This window comes from Aquarana catesbeiana, linkage group LG02 (assembly GCF_042186555.1).
Source record: "Aquarana catesbeiana isolate 2022-GZ linkage group LG02, ASM4218655v1, whole genome shotgun sequence".
In the NCBI taxonomy this organism is placed as follows: domain Eukaryota; kingdom Metazoa; phylum Chordata; class Amphibia; order Anura; family Ranidae; genus Aquarana; species Aquarana catesbeiana.
Window position 1 is genome coordinate 361,954,525 of NC_133325.1, and position 16,889 is coordinate 361,971,413.

Below are 16,889 nucleotides of genomic sequence, written 5' to 3' on the forward strand. Positions count from 1 at the left end.
GGGTGTGCAAACATTTTTTAATGCAAAGAAAAGAATCGCAAATAGGATAAAGGTAATTAAACAACAGTAAAAAAATTATTTTTTGTGTGTAATTTTTTTTTTTTTACAACCCCAATTCCAAAAAGTTGGGACGCTGTATAAAATCTTCATAAAACAGAATGCAATGATTTGCAAATCTCATAAACCCACATTTTATTCACAATAGATAATAGAAAACCATCAAATGTTTAAAATGACAAAATGTACCATTTTAAGAAAAAATAAGGTAACTTTGAAATTGATAGCAGCAACACGTCTCAAAAAAGTTGGAACAGGGAAACAAAAAGCTGGCAAAGTACAGCCCCAATGCCCCAAAAAAGTTGAGACAGGGTCATGTTTACAGTGTATAGCATTCCCTCTTTTCACAACACTCTGTAAACATCTGGGAACTGAGGAGACCAGTTGCTGGGGTTTTTCCCTTTCTTGCCTGAACATATTCTACTCTAAAACATGTGTGTGTATATATATATATATATATATATATATATATATATATATATATATATATTTCAGCATTGATGGTGCCTTTCCAGATGTGCAAGCTGCAAGTTCTATACGCACTAATGCACCGCCATACAATCAGAGATGCAGGCTTTTGAACTGAGTGCTGATAACCGTTTCCCATGGTTGCCAAAAAGAATGTAATATTCAATTCCTCTGACCACAGAACAGTTTTCCACTTTACAACAGATCATTTTAAATGAGCTTTGGCCCAGAGAAGATGGCAGCATTTCTGTTCAGGTATGGCTTCTTCTTTGCATGATGGAGCTAGCATTTTTGGATGGCATGGCGAACGAACAGTGATTTTTGGAAGTATTCCTGAGCCCATGCAGTGATGACCATTACAAAACCATGCCCGTTTTTTATTCTGTGCCATCTGAGGGCCCGAAGATCACAAGCATGCAGTATTGTGTTTCGACATTGTCCCTTGCACACAGATTTCTCCAGATTCTCTGACTCTTTTGATATTATGTACTGTTGATGATCATATATTTAAAGTCTTTGTAATTTTACGTTGAACATTATTCTGAAGTTGTTTGTCAATTTTTAGATGCAGCTTTTCACAGATTGGTGAACATCTGCCCATCTTTACGTCTGAGACACTCTGACTCTCTCTAAGATGCCCGTTTTATACCCAGTCATGTTACTAACCTTTTGCCAATTAACCTAATTTGTTTCACTTACTTTGCCAGCTTTTTGTTGCCCTGTTCCAACTTTTCTGAGACATTTTGCCTCCGTCAATTTCAAAATTACCTTATTTTTTTCCTAAAATAGTACATTTTCTTTTCTTAAGCATATGATCTGTTTTCTATTGTGAATAAAATATGGGTTAATGAGATTTTGCAAATCCTTGCATTCTAGTTTTATGTAGATTTTACACAGTGTTCCAACTTTTTGGAAATTGGGGTTGTAGGTTCTCTTTGATACATTTTCTTTACAATGGTTTTTATTAGATTTTGTGAACTAAAAGGTATGACAGTACAAAGTTTAGGTTTGTGATAAGGCTGCTCTGGCGGACACTGATGGACACTCATAGGCAGCACGGATGGGCACTGATGGGTGGCACTGCTGGGCATTAATAATGGGCACTGACTGGCATACATTGGGCACACTGTGGCATCTCTGGTGGCAATGGGGGACATACATGCCATCCATGTGTTGAGGGTTCCCTGGTGGTCCTGGCGGCATCCCTGGTGATCCAGTGTGGGCATCCATGGGGGGGCTGCACTAATAAACAATCAGCGCAGATACCCCCTGTCAGGAGAGCCGCCGATCGGCTCTCCTCTACTCGTGTCTGTCGGATGCGAGTAAGGAAAAGTCGATAAACGGCTCTTTCTGTTTACATCGTGATCAGCTGTGATTGGACACGGCTGATCACGTGGTAAAGAGCCTCCATCAGAGGCTCTTTACCGAGATTGGTGTAGCTTTGTGTCAGAATGATTGTTAATGTTTTCTTCCCGGGAGGGGGGGGAGTGTAAAAAAGATGGCTGTCTATTGATCATGTAAAAGTGAGGAGCGGGTAGAATTGCATATCATGCCACCTTAAAGGTATTGCAGGAGAAAAAGGGGAATCCACGCAGCTTGGAAAAGAGACGAAAGAAAGGACTGAAACTTGAGCTGAAGTGTAAATTGCAGAAAAGCAATGAGAGGAAAGCGGGAAAGAGGAGAAGTGTACAAGATAAGGAGAGAGGAGAAAAAAACAGTGAACACAGTTGTAGAAGTAGGGTACCTTATGAGCAAGTGCTATCCATATCTTATTCCCCAAGATCTGTTTTATTATGTGGGAGTTTGCTACACTTTGGTCTCTCCCCCTACTTCTAACAGAGTTGGGAGATTAGGCTTGTGTGTGTGTGTGTAGGGTTCTGTAGGCTGCAGTCCTTGAAGATTTGAGAATGTTGTATACATAATTAACTGCGTCAGAGATCCAGCAGCAGAAGGCCAATGGGTCTTTATGAGCTGGAGGAAAGAGGACAGTTTACTATGCCATCTAGGAGTTGATGAGGGGAAGCCAGGCAACTTTAAATTTTATTTTGTTCCATTGTTGAGTTGTTTGGGGAAAATGGCTAGTTTGTATCCAGGTGAGATTGTAGATTGGTGTTGGTGCACATTTAACAAAACCCAAATATATTCATAAGGATAACTCATCTGTTGCATGCCTTTTTGATACATTTTGAATTAAAATTTACTTAAGTGGTGACTTTGAGATTTTTAACAGTAGATCAAATCCAAATCTCATTTAAGTAGTAATGTGATTGCTCACTGAGTACTGTCATTTAATGTAAAGACTTAAAATATGTTACCCCAACATTTTTTATTCCTAATGTGTCTGTTGTACCATGTCCTTGTATGAAAAAGTATCCTCTTTGCATTGCTTGCTTTGTGTAAAGTCCCTGCCAGTCCCCCTGCTTTCCTATTTCAAACTGACCAGGCTAGGCATAGAAGCACATCCATCCCAGTGTGGTTAGTTTTCTGGTCTGCTGGGAGCACTGCTTGCCTGCCTGTCCTCCAATGGTCAGGCTTCTGCTGACATGCCCCATCGGCACAGCCATTCACCGGGAATATCCGTGTACTGCTGTTACTCCACCCCTAGCTCTCTAAGCCCCCTTTTGCTGCTGAGAACAGAGATTGTGTGTATGTATGTATGTATGTATGTACATTAACTAAAGCCCCTGTTCCAGCTGAAGAAAAATGGCCTCAAAGCATGATACTGCCATCATGCTTCACTGTGGGTATTGTGCTCTTTTGGTGATGTGCAGTGTTGCTTTTGTGCCAAATATATCTTTTGGAATTATGGCCAAAAAGTTAAACCCTAGTTTCATCCAATCATAACACATTTTCCCACATTCTTTTGGGAGACTTCAGATGTGTTTTTGCAAAATTTAGCCGGGCTTGGATGTTTTTCTTCGTCAGAATAGGCTTCTGTCTTGCCACTCTACCCCATAGCCCAGACATATGAAGAATACAGGAGATTGTTGTCACATGTACCACACAGACAATACTTGCCAGGTATTCCTGAAGCTCCTTTAATGTTGCTGTAGGCCTCTTGGCAGCAACCCGGACCAGTTTTCTTCTCGTCTCTTCAACAATTTTGGAGGGACTTCCAGTTGTTGGTACTGTCACTGTGCCATATTTTTTCCACTTGATGACTGTCTTCACTGTGTTCCATGGTATATCTAATGCCTTGGAAATTCTTTTGTTCCCTTCTCCTGACTGATACGTTTTAACAATGAGATCCCTCTGATGCTTTGGAATCTCTCTGCGGAAGTGCACTAAGCTCTCTCATTTTAGTGAAATTTAAATATTTGTGTTTACAAGTGGAGTTAAAATAACCTCATTCAGTTTGGTAAATTGAACTTAGTCAACTTGGTCAATATAGATTTGTTCATAAAATTACATTGGTAAACTTTGGATCTTACACAGAACTGAAAGTGAAAGCTTCCCTTCTGTCTCTGGGACAATGTGTAACAACCAGATGGATGCAATCTTTTAATAATCATTTTCATTTTTCTATAAAGGTTTAAATGAAATGGTTGTTATGAATTGTCTAAGATAACCCCTTCCTTCAGAGGAAGCTGACCTTAATTGTATGGTGCACCTTTGTTATTTTGGGTGTAAAGAGCTTGGCTCTGTCCTCTTTGGCATGGGTTATTCTCGGCATCTAGACTTTCTAATGGGGTTTTCTATTGCCAACATCTTTCTGAAAATGTTAATTGACTGTTATGCTTACTCTATGGCATTTAACATTTTTAAGGTACTGACTTGAAACAAGTATGCCTTGAAAAGACAGTGTAAAGTCAGGAGTCCTAACTTTTTTTTTTTTTTCCTACTTTTTCTAGATTATTAAAGTAATTGTTGAAGTAAGAGGGTCTGAATGATCTTCAGAAATCCAGCATTTGTAGAATGAGATCAGCAATGACAAACTCTGTTTCTAAAAAGATTTTCTTCACCATAGCCCATTTCCATTAAAACTAAGGCCTTTTTGTGACCTCAGAAAACATAATAGGAAGTGAGGACACATGAAACAGGGAAGTTCTCTTTCTACACAGTCTTGACATTCAGATATCAGCTCTGCAATACAGCCTACAATGAGAAAACGTGTCTGAAGAAAACAGTAGTAATGCACTCTGGTGTTTTTAGATAATCATGATGTAAGTTCCTCTTTAACTAGTAAGATTAACCTCAACATAAACCATGGTAGTAATTGTCCTTCTCAAGAAAATCTTTCTTGGAAGCTGTTCATGGCATCAGCATCGGTACATAGAAATTTAAATGGAGACTACTTTAAAATTTTACAATAAGTAAAAAAAATTCCATAACCCATACCTGTCCACTCTTCTAATAAACTCTTGAAATGTAAGTGAAATTAGACTTGCCCTGGCGTCAAATTTATGGTGACAGCCTTTGTTCTCTATGGCTCAGTCCAATGTAGGCTCTGTTTACACCTAGTAATTTTTTAATTTCAGGCAGAAAGTCGTGCAATTTTTGCCATGTTTTTACTGCGATTTTGTACAAGTCAAAAGGCCACCAATGTAAAAAGCAGAAAATGCCTGTAATCTGCCAAAAAAGAAGCTCCACTACTTTTTTGAGCTTCAAGCATTTTGCTTCCGATGTCAAAATGCTCAGATGTCAACAGGGGCCATTGAAATGAACGGGATTTGTCTTGTTGGGCATTTTTAGAGCTGAGGCTTACAGTAGAAAAACACCTAGGTGTGAACAGAGCTGTACAGTGGGGAAAATAATTATTTGGTTCCTTGAAGATTCTGTATGTTTGCCCACTTACAAAGAAATGAAGGGTCTATAATTGTTATCATAGGTGTATGTTAAATGATAGGCACAGAATATCAACCAAAAATCTAGAAAAAAAAATCTGCTACAAATGTTATAAATTGAGTTGCAGTTCAATGAGAGAAATAAGTATTTGATCCCCAAGCAAAATATGACTTAAAACTTGGTGGAGAAACCCTTGCTGAAAAGCAAAGAGGTAAGATGCTTCTTGTAGTTGGTTACCAGGTTTGCATACATCTCGGGAGGGATTTTTCATTCAATCTTCTTTACAGATCTTCTCTAAATCCTTAAGGTTTCTTGGCTGTCACTTGGTAACTCGAAGTTTCAGCTCCCTCCATAAATTTTCTATAGAATTAAGGTCTGGAGAATGGCTACTGACAGCTGTCTCAAAAATAGACTTAAAGCTTTTACCATCAAATCACCAACAATTTCACAGACCAAAAGATGGCAAATAAGAGGAATTTACGGTTAGGATTTACATACACTTCCAGACTTTACATTAAATGTAAAAAAAAAAACGCAGGAATCCATTATAAATATCCTTTTCTAAATCCTTTTATTAATGATATTTTATCATATACCTATTGTGTCTGCGCGTGCAGGTTGATCTCACCACAGGAGCTCCTTACTGTTTGGCAGCATATTACCGAATGTATTTTTAATTGTCCACAAGACCTAGATGTGATTATACACCTTGTATAATCAAATGCATCAGAATAATATCCTTTTTTCACAGACTTTAAAATAATTTTTATTGTTTGTTTATTTTTAGGCTACTTTCACACTGAGGCGCTTTATAGGCGCTATAGCGCTAAAAATAGCGCCTGTAAAGAGCCTCTCCTGTCACTCCAGTGTGAGAGCCCGAGTGCTTTCACACTGGAGTAGTGTGCTTGCGGGACCTTAAAAAAAAGTCCTGTGAGCAGCATCATTGAGGTGCTTTAGGAGCGGTGTATAAAACGATCCCAAAGCGCTCATGCCCATTGAAATCAATGGGCGGCGGCATAACCCTTTATTTGCGCGTGCTTTTAACCCTTTATTTGGCCGCTATCGGGGGTTAAAAGCGGCCGCTAGTGGCCAAAAAGCGCTTCTAAAATGAAGGTAAATCGCCGCTGAAACTAGCGGCGCTTTTACCACCGACGCCCCCTCCCCTCAGTGTGAAATTGCCCTTTTAGACCAGCCAAATAAAATCAGGATGGTTGACGACTTTTGAAAACTCTGCGGCTGAGGTGACAAAGAACATAAACGCTGCTTGGCCTGTAATGTCACTTTTTTGCTTCCAAGCCTTATGCTTGTGTATAATAACAGTAATATTCAGTTTATCTTCTTAATTAAGTATGAAGCATAATGTGTTTTGTTTCTAACAATTGTCTCTTAAAATTAATACTGTGAAACTAAACCTAATAGTACAATAGTAATTATAATGCGATTGCCATGCTTGTACACCTTGTTCTGTTTAGGTTTATTTATAATTTTAGGCATGAACCGCTTAGCTTAAAAAATACAGTTCCCTTGTATTGAAGCATAAACACTCATAACCTTTCATTTAGAATATTTGATCACTGCAATTTGCCTAATTACGTTGAAATAATAATGTAGGCACGGTGTATAAAAGAAAACTACCTAGAAGGTTAGGAAAGCCATTATAGCTTGCTTTTCATTTTCAGGCAGAACAGGGTATGTTTTATGCGAATGATCATAATGTTTTTTTGCTGTGTTGCTCTACATGCAGTTCAATTTCATAAACGGTGGATTGTTACGAGCATGCGGCCAATTGCTAATGGCTTTTGTGCTTAATTTTAGAATATTTGTACCTGATTATGTATAGGCAGAACACTTTTTAATATGACTGTCCACAGGGGTGAAAAACATGCCATTGTAGCCAAACCTGCCCATAAAGCAGTGGAGAGCTGTAGAATGAGTGGTTGTGCCTGTTGTTTTCAGGCAACAGACATCCAGATGTGCTGGCTTCAATGTAGATTTGTGTTTCCAAAAGTAGATTTTTATTCATGCACCTGGACCAGTGATGGAGCATGAGGATAAACTGTTATTTTTTATTCTTAGTTATGGTTTACCAGGTTCTATTATATGGAAGTTCTAGGGAATTGCAAACAAAGCTGTTACGATGCTTCCAGCTGAATTCTAGGATAGATTAAACAGCCATGTTAGGGGTGATTTAGATACAGCTGGCACTGCTCTTTAAGATGTGTAGAAATTTTAATGTGGTTTTTATGTGGTTAAAGTATATTTACTTTCGATTACTGTTATGGCTAGTGTTCTTCAGTAAATGCAGCATCTTTTTGACATTCGCTTTGAGATTTTTCTCAGCTCATTCAGAATTTATATCAGGCACATATACCTTGCAGTTGATGTGCTTCTGCATTTAAATAGATTTTTTTTCCCATACAAGTCTAATTGGAAAGTTTTAAATATAAGGTATAATTTAAACATTTTACTAGTAATTGACCTCTGTCCTGCGGACTCTTCAGTCACCAAAGCTGTCACTTTAAGCACTAGAATTACTGTTACACAGTGGTGGCTTGGCACTCCCAACCTCTAATTATAATATTAGACAGCCATGAGACAGCCATGCTGGTAACAATAAAAATGGAAAAAGCCCTGCTGTGAGTTTAGGAGCTGCTATCTTGAGCTCTTATATTGTGCCAACAAACCTGCTATAGTGCCTTGCAAAAGCATTCATCCTCCTTGGCAGCCTTTTAGTGCAATGTTTTTTTTTTAATCTGAATTATATGTGATGGATCAGAACACAATAGTCTAAGTTGGTGAAGTAAATTTAGAAAAATATATACATAAAACTATTTTTCAGAAATAAAAAACGGATAATTGGCATGTGCGTATGTATTCACCCCCTCTGTTATGAAGCCCATAAAAAGTTCTGGTACAACCAATTACCTTCAGAAGTCACATAATTAGTGAAATTATGTCCACCTGTGTGCAATCTAAGTGTCACATCATTTGTCATTACATATACACACCTCTTTGAAAGGCCCCAGAGGCTGCAACACCTAAGCATGTTGTTGAGAAGTACAAGTCAGGGTTAGGTTCTAAAAAAATATCCAAATCTTTGATCCCTAAGAGCACCATCAAATCAATCATAACCAAATGGAGAGAATATGGCACAACAGCAAACCTGCCAAGAGACAGCCGCACAACAAAACTCACAGACCGGGCAAGGAGGGGCATTAATCAGAGAGGCGGCACAGAGACTTAAGGTAGACCTGGAGGAGCTTCAGAGTTCCACAGCAGAGACTGGAGTATCTGTACATAGGATGACAATTAGCCGTACGCGCCATAGAGTTGGGCTTTATGGCAGAGTGGCCAGAAGAAAGCCATTACTTTCAGCAAAAAACAAAGTGGCACGTTTTGAGTTTGCGAAAAGGCATGTGGGAGACTCCCAAAATGTATGGAGGAAGGTGCTCTGGTCTGATTAGACTAAAATTGAACTTTTTGGCCATCAAAGAAAACGCTATGTTTGACGCAATCCCAACACATCACATCACCCAAAGAACATCATTCCCACAGTGAAACATGGTGGTTGCAGCATCATGCTGTGGGGATGTTTTTCAACAGTCGGGACTGGGAAACTGGTCGGAGTTGAGGGAAAGATGGATGGTACTAAATACAGGGATATTCTTGAGCAAAACCTGTACCACTCTGTGATTTGAGGCTAGGACGAAAGGTTCACTTTTCAGCAGGACCCCAAACACACTGCTAAAGCAACACTTGAGTGGTTTAAGGGGAAAAATGTGTTGGAATGGCCTAGTCAAAGCCCAGACCTCAGTCCAATAGAAAATCTGTGGTCAGACATAGATTGCTTTCACAAGCGCAAACCATCCAACTTGAAGGAGCTGGAGCAGTAGCAGTTTTGCAAGGAGGAATGGGCAAAAATCCCAGTGGCAAGCTCATAGAGACTTATCCAAAGTGACTTGGAGCTGTGATAGCCGCAAAAGGTGGCTCTACAAAGTATTGACTTTAGGGGGGTGAATAGTTATGCATATTGACTTTTTCTGTTATATTGTCCTATTTGTTGTTTGCTACACAATAAAAAAAGAAAAACATCTTCAAAGTTGTGGGCATGTTCTGTAAATTAAATGATGCAAATCCTCAAACAAGCCATGTTAATTCCAGGTTGTGAAGCTACAAAACACGAAAAATGCCAAGGGGGGTGAATACTTTTGCAAGGCACTATATAGAGACAACCTCACTGTGCAAAGTAAGTATATAAAGACAATCCTTAGGGGTCTGGGTAATGGCAACCAAATGTCCCATCTACAAGGTTAATGGTTTATGTCCACCATATTATGGTAATCCTAATTTATCACACTTCTGTCCCAGACCCCCATCTTAAATCAAAAAATGTCATCACTACAACATGCCCTACAACATATAACTTCTCAAGTTGAGCTTCTCACCTTCAATAGGCTAAAAAAAATTGAACTAGACAATAAATTGTACCTCCCCCATTTTCAGTTGCTACTCAGTACATCATCTTCAATGTATCTGAACATAACTTTAAAGTCTGAAAATCTGGAAGTAACTTTTTAAATCAGTAACTGATTAAAGGTGACCCCTGTAAGCCTCAGTCTAGCCTTTACCAGATGTACAGGTGTAAATTTGGCAACTTTCTACATATATTATGAAAATGTCCTCAAGCAACATTTTGATCGGTATAGGAGAAACTCAGTATCACTGAGACTTCTCTTGTATGCTTCTCCATAGATACTGTAAAGTGAGCATGTGTTTTCCCACGCTAGGAAGGGAAGTGGCAAGATCACCACGTGAAAATAAGGAATGAATACAAATACAGTCACTACATCTAAGGAATGGTAAGCTGCAACATATTACATTTTTTTGTTCTTGGGTTTATATGCATTTTTAGCAGCTCAGGAAATCTAGTGTTCTTATATGCCATGAACTTGATTATGCTAAAATGGAACAGACACCCTCAATAGGTAATTGGAAAGTGCTCATAAATTAAGCCCTAATCACTGTATGGGCTCTTGCACATGGTCGTATTTAAGGCGTACAGATGCGCACAGTAAAGTAGGACTGTTGTGAGGCCTAGGAGCCGCAGCTGCATCTTTTTTTTTTCTTTTTTTTTTTTTTTTGCCCCCAGACATGCTTTACAAAAACTGACATTTGCAAAATGCAATGCTTTGAAAAATATACCTGTATGCTGCATGTGTAAATGTGAGTGCTGACATTTACGTGTGTATAGCTGCCTACAGTGGTTTTTGTAATGTATGTCTATGGCAACCAAAAGCTCCAATCGGACTTTTTCTGTCGGGAAGTCCGGCCGTGTGTACGCGGCATTAGGCAAAAGATCTCCTGTTCTGCAACTCACACTGGGCTGCCTGACCAGGGGTCTCAAACTGGTGGCACTCCAGCTGTTGCGAAACTACAAGTCCCATGAGGCATTGCAAGGCTGAAAGTTACAAGCATGACTCCCACAAGCAGAGGCATAATTGGACTTGTAGTTTCGCAACAGCTGGAGGGCTGCCAGTTTGAGACTCCTGGTCTAGACCTCCATCAATGCGGGACCCACACAGGATTTTACTGCTTACCTGATCGGCAGTGTAATTTGTGAACAAAGAAACCAACAGAGGATGTTCTCCATCAGAGCCACACTACCACTGCCTAATTCTATGTAACTAGACTTACATTCCCTATTCTACACCATCTCATTCAACATGCCATGCTTGTATTGAAGCTATTCAACACTGCTTCATTCTGTACACCAACCTACATTCTGCACTTCCTCCTTCCATATGCTATGCTGTATGTTCCTTATTTAGCACTACCTCATTTTTTAACCACTTAAGCCCTGGACCATTTGGCTGCCCAAAGATCAGAGCACTTTTTGCGATCCGGCAATGCGTCGCTTTAACTGACAAATGCGCGGTCGTGCGACGTGGCTCCCAAACAGAATTCACCATCTTTTTTCCCCCACAAATAGAGCTTTCTTTTGGTGGTATTTGATCACCTCTGCGGTTTTTGTTTTTTGCGCCATAAACAAAAAAAATAGCGACAACTTTGAAAAAAACATTTTTTTTTTTACTTTTTGCTATAATAAATATCCCCAAAAAATATATTAAAAAAAATTATTTTCCCTCAGTTTAGGCCGATAAGTATTCTACATATTTTTGGTAAAAAAAAAAAAAATCGCAATAAGCGTTTATTGTTTGGTTTGCGCAAAAGTTATAGCGTCTACAAAATAGGGGATAGTTTTATGGCATTTTTATTAATAATTATTTTTGTTTTACTAGTAATGGCGACAGTCAGCATTTTTTTTTTTTTTATCGTGACTGCGACATTATGGCGGACAGATCGGACACTTTTGGTGCGATTTTGGGACCATTTATACAGCTATCAATGCAATTAAAAGTGCATTGATTACTGTGTAAATGTGACTGGCAGTGAAGGGATTAACCACTAGGTGGCCCTGTAGGGGTTAAGTGTGTCCTAGGGAGTGATTCTAACTGGGGGGGAGGAGCTATGTGTGACACGAGACTGATCACCGCTCCCGATCACAGGGAGCTGGGATCAGTGTCCTGTCACTAGGCAGAATGGGGAAATGCATGCTTACATCAGCATTTCCCCGTTCTTCCTCTCTGTGAGACGATCCTGGGTATCCCCGCAGACATCGAGTCCGCGGGACTTGCGATCGTCTCACAGAGGTCGCGGCACAAACCGCTTCTTAAAGGGCAACGTACAGGTATGTTAATCTGCCTGTACGTGCACTTCTGCCAACGTGTATCGGCGTGAGCTGGTCGGCAAGCGGTTAACAGTGAATGTTATTAGTTATGACGTGCATTTTATAATGGCAAGTCATAAGGGGTGCTTCAAGAAAGTAAGCATTTTTGAATGTAACTAGGCTACATAGTTTTGCATAATGCAAGAGACCTAAATGCTAGTAAATTCCCCAGTTAGAGTGGGGATTTTGACAATGAATTTAAAAGGGAGATCAAATGAACCTATCGAATGTAATCAATCCTTCTCTATTTTTTGACGCACTAGGGTAGATTCAATAAAGGTAAATAGCTGTTCTTATTGCGAAGGAGGTTGCAATTTGCAAGGGAATTTGCTAGAGGTGCGCATCTTCACTGGTCTCACGATTCGATTCGATTACAATTATCTGGTTAACGATTCGATTTTATTCCGTGATGCATCACGATTACCGACGAACTCCCACTTCCGCTTGGGCCGCATAGGCGGCCCTTCCTCCCTGCAATCTTCTGGGACACATCACAGGTCCAACAAGATTGCCCGGTCATTCAGGACAGCACAGTGAGACATGTGCACCTGGCTGTGAAGCTGCAAGCTGTCACAGCCGGATGCCCACAGTAGTATTGCCAGTGCCATGGACAGGCGGGGGGGGAGAATGGAGGGTTTGGGTGGCCATGTCGCTGGATTGTGGGACAGGGGAGTGTCTTTATTAAGTCAGAAGATACACTTTTTTTTTTGTAGCTGCTGACTTTTAATAAACAAAAAATTAACTGGAACTCCGCTTTGAATTAAAAATAACCTCACTCCCTTAACCACTTCAGCCCCGGAAGATTTGGCTGGCCAGGACATTTCGCTTTAACTGACAATTGCGCGGTCGTGCGACGCTGTACCCAAACAAAATTGATGTCTTTTTTTTCCACAAATAGAGCTTTCTTTTGGTAGTATTTGATCATCTCTACGTTTTTTTTTTTTTTTTTTGCGCTATAAACAAAAAAAGAGCGACAATTTTGAAAAAAACACAATATTTTGTACTTTTTGCTGTAATATTCCCCCTTTTTAAAAAAAAAAAAGCTAGTTTTTTCTCCGTTTAGGCCGATATGTATTCTAAATATTTTTGGTAAACAAAAAAAAAAAATCACAATAAGCGTATATTGATTGGTTTGCACAACAGTTATAGGGTCTACAAAATAGGGGATAGATGTTTAGCATTTTTATTTGATTTTTTTTTTTTACTAGTAATGGTGGAGATCTGCAAAATTTTTTTTTTTTTTTTTTTATCGTGACTGCGACATTATGGCGGACACATCGGACACTTTTGACACATTTTTGGGACCACTGGCATTTATACAACAATCAGTGCTAAAAAAAATGCATTGATTGCTGTAAAAATGTCACTGGCAGGGAAGGGGTTAACACTAGGGGGCGATGAAGGGGTTAACTGTGTTCCCTAGTGTGTGTTCTAACTGTAGGGGACTGACTAGAGGAAATGACAGATCGTGGTTCCTAGCTATTAGGAACACACAATCTGTCTCTCCTCTCAGAACAGGGATTTGTTTTGCCTTTCGTGCCCGTGATCGATCGGGGCCAGGGCGGTCATCGCGACCGTCAGCCACGAGCATAAGCACCCCCGATGTGACTGCCCGGCCCGCCTCTCTCCTCTCACCTCCAGCTCTCCTCTCACGCCTCTCCTGATGTCAGCGGGGAATGCTCAGCCCCGCCTGCCTCTCTTCTGATTTTGATAGCGACAGTCAGCGGGCAGGGCTGAGAATTCTCCGCTGACGTCAGGAGAGACGTGAGAGGAGAGAGGCGGGCAGTCACATGAGCGCCATGGATTGTACACAACAGGGGATACGTTCAGAGCGATCTCCTGGGAGGGGTGGGGCAATGATGTCGCCGGCAATCAATTTTTATAGTCGCATGCATCGAATTGCGATGCAGCGATTAATTTCAGCACCCCTAGAATTTGCCCAAGAGCTTGGTGAATGTGGTGAAGTTACTTTGCAAAGAATACCCAACCATATGCAAGAAAAATTTAATTTAAAAAATCTGCATTTTTGTGTGCACATGAATAGATGATGAAAGTCAACAGAGCTTCTCCTCATTCACTAAGAGCCCTTTCACACTGGGGCGGTTTGCAGGCGCTATTGCGCTAATAATAGCGCCTGCAAACCGACCCGAAAGTGCCGCTACTTTCATTCCAGTGTGAAAGCCTCGAGGGCTTTCACACTGGAGCGATGTGCTGGCAGGATGGTAAAAAAAGTCCTGCCAGCAGCATCTTCGGAGCGGTGAAGGAGCGGTGTGTGTACCGCTCCTGCCCATTGAAATCAATGGGACGGCGCAGCTATACCGCCGGCAAAGCGCCTCTGCAGAGGCGCTTTGCGTGGTATTTAACCCTTTCTCGGCCGCTAGTGGGGGGGGGGTAAAACCGCCCCGCTAGCTGCCGCATACCGACGGTAAAACGCCGCTAACAATAGCGTCGTTTTACCGCCGACGCCGCCCCCGCCCCAGTGTGAAAGGGCTCTAAGCTCGGAGGAAAATTCCCTTGCAAAGCCTTTGATATATCAGCTGCTGTGAATTTTGCTACCTTTCTGAAGCAACTAGCTTCTTTTGATTTAAAAAAAAATGTTTGCTTTACATATTATCTTGCTTTGTTTATTGAACAAAATAATATTTTGAATAATAGTATATTGATGTTCAACTACCATATTCTTTTTTTTTTTTTTTTTTTTTTTAATGTTGTGTTATTGGATTTAAAGTGAAATGAAAGGCAAACATTTGTGTATTTATATAAAGAAAAACACTATAAATACCCCCCCCCCTTTTTTTTTATGTGTGATCGCGTTCCCCCTCTTCTCAGCTGCATAGAGCTGGGGAGGAGAAGCATTGGAAGAGAGCCAGCTGAGGAACCAGCATAGCTAGAGAACTGACCACCGTGTGTTCTCCTGCTTAGTGTGGTCTGTTTTTTAACAGGAAAGCCGAGTGACTGGCAGGATCACCAGGGATTTCACACAAAGGAAGCAAAAAAAAAAAAAAAATACATTTTCAACAAGTACATGGTACAGCAGGCACATATCAGTGTTTGGCTCGGTTCACACATGGGCGGCACGACTTGCAGGTCGCCTCAGCGAGGCGACCTGCAAACGACTGCCGGGGCGACTTGCGAGACGACTTCTGCATAGAAGTCTATGCAAGTCGCCCCAAGTCGCCCCCAAAGTAATACAGGAACCTTTTTCTAAGTCGGAGCGACTTGCGTCGCTCCGATTAGAACGGTTCCATAGCACAGAACGGGAGGCGACTTGTCAGGCGACTAGGTCGCCTGACAAGTCGCCCCAGTGTGAACCGAGCCTTTGGGGTAACGCACTTTAACTATAATGTTACAATGTATACAAAATGATTTTTCCTGTACCTCTAAAGCATTGTTTACACTGATACAGGCAGTCCCCTAGTTACAAACATCTGACTTACAAATGACTCCTACTTACAAACGGAGGGAGACAACAGGAAATGAGAGGAAATCTACCCCTAGGAAGGGAAATTCACTCCTGTAAGAGTTATGGGGAAAAAGTGTCTCCACTGATGCTTTATTACCAGGCCATGTTTCCCTAATAACCCAAAATGTTCTATATCCAATTGTCATTGGGACAGAAAGTGAGGTGAAATCTTCTGAACAGGGGCACAGATAGCAAAACAAACATTGCAGGGGTGTTAACCCTTCTCTATGCTATCCAAAAAGCTTAAAAATATTTTTTTTGGCGGGAGCTAAGCTTAAAAAAATCTACCTGTTCCGACTTGCAAACAAATTCAACTTAAAGCGGGAGTCCCGCAAAAATTTTTTTTTAAAAGTCAGCAGCTACAAATACTGCAGCTGCTGACTTTTAAAATAAGGACACTTACCTGTCACAGGGTCCAGCGATGTTGGCACCCGAGGCTGAACCGTCCCTCGGTCCTCGGATGCTGCCGCCGCCATCTTCGGTATGGGAATCAGGAAACGAAGCCGCAAGGCTTCACTTTCCGGTTCCCTACTGCGCATGCGCGAGTCGTGCGGCGCAATCTGGTCTGTGCTGTCTCTGGGACCCGTGTGTGTCCCAGCAGACAGCGCGGCTGGACAGAAAGAGGCATAGACTCCCGTGGGAGTCTATGCCCGGAAGTGGGTGCAAATACCTGTCTTAGACAGGTATCTGCACCCCCCTCCCCCCTGAAAGGTGCCAAATGTGACACCGGAGGGGGGGAGGGTTCCAAAAAGCAGAAGTTCAATTTTGTGTGAACCACCGCTTTAAGAACAAACCTACAGTCCCTATCTTGAATATAACTCGGGGACTGCCTGTACTGTCAAACTTGCATTTATATAAATTTAGAGAACATTTCTAAACATGTAGTGATGTCTCATTCACATTGAGCTTTTACCTTGCATTTAGAGGTGGTCAGTTAAGCTGTGTTTAGCGAATATAGAATTCTGTGCCTCTAGGATCTGATTAGAAACTCACAAGCTGCTAAACACAGGTATATGCTGTTTACGCCCCCCAATACCACTTCCAACGCATTTAGAAAAGCTAAACACAGGAGTACCAGTATGAATGAAGCCTATTGGTGTGTTTAGTGTGTGAACTGTCAATTAGCAGCAACTAGGTTTAGCACAAACTATTGCTTTAGGGCAGGGGTAGGCAACCTGGGGCCCTCCAGCTGTTGAACTACATTTCCCATGAGACATTTCAAAGCTGGCAGTTACAATTACTCCCAGAGGCATGATGGGACTTGTAGTTCTGCAACAGCTGGAGGGCTCTAGGTTGCCTACCCCTGCTTTATGGGTATAGGTGCAGCAT

The 16,889-nt window shown here is 41.1% G+C and overlaps 1 protein-coding gene across 7 annotated transcripts in view; it reads left to right on the plus strand.

The window, feature by feature from the left end:
* Window positions 1-16,889, plus strand: part of CAMKK1 (calcium/calmodulin dependent protein kinase kinase 1) — a 382,369-nt gene that overhangs the window by 85,702 nt on the left and 279,778 nt on the right. For 4 of the 7 annotated variants that reach the window (XM_073615054.1, XM_073615060.1, XM_073615058.1 and 1 more), the window contains one exon: window positions 10,063-10,169. The exons of 2 other annotated variants lie outside the window; for them this stretch is intronic. The gene's annotated coding sequence lies outside the window, so the exon portion shown is untranslated. Of the gene's footprint in view, window positions 1-4,387; window positions 4,689-10,062; window positions 10,170-16,889 lie in introns of those variants that run through there. One more of the 7 variants, XM_073615057.1, reaches the window with a different exon arrangement.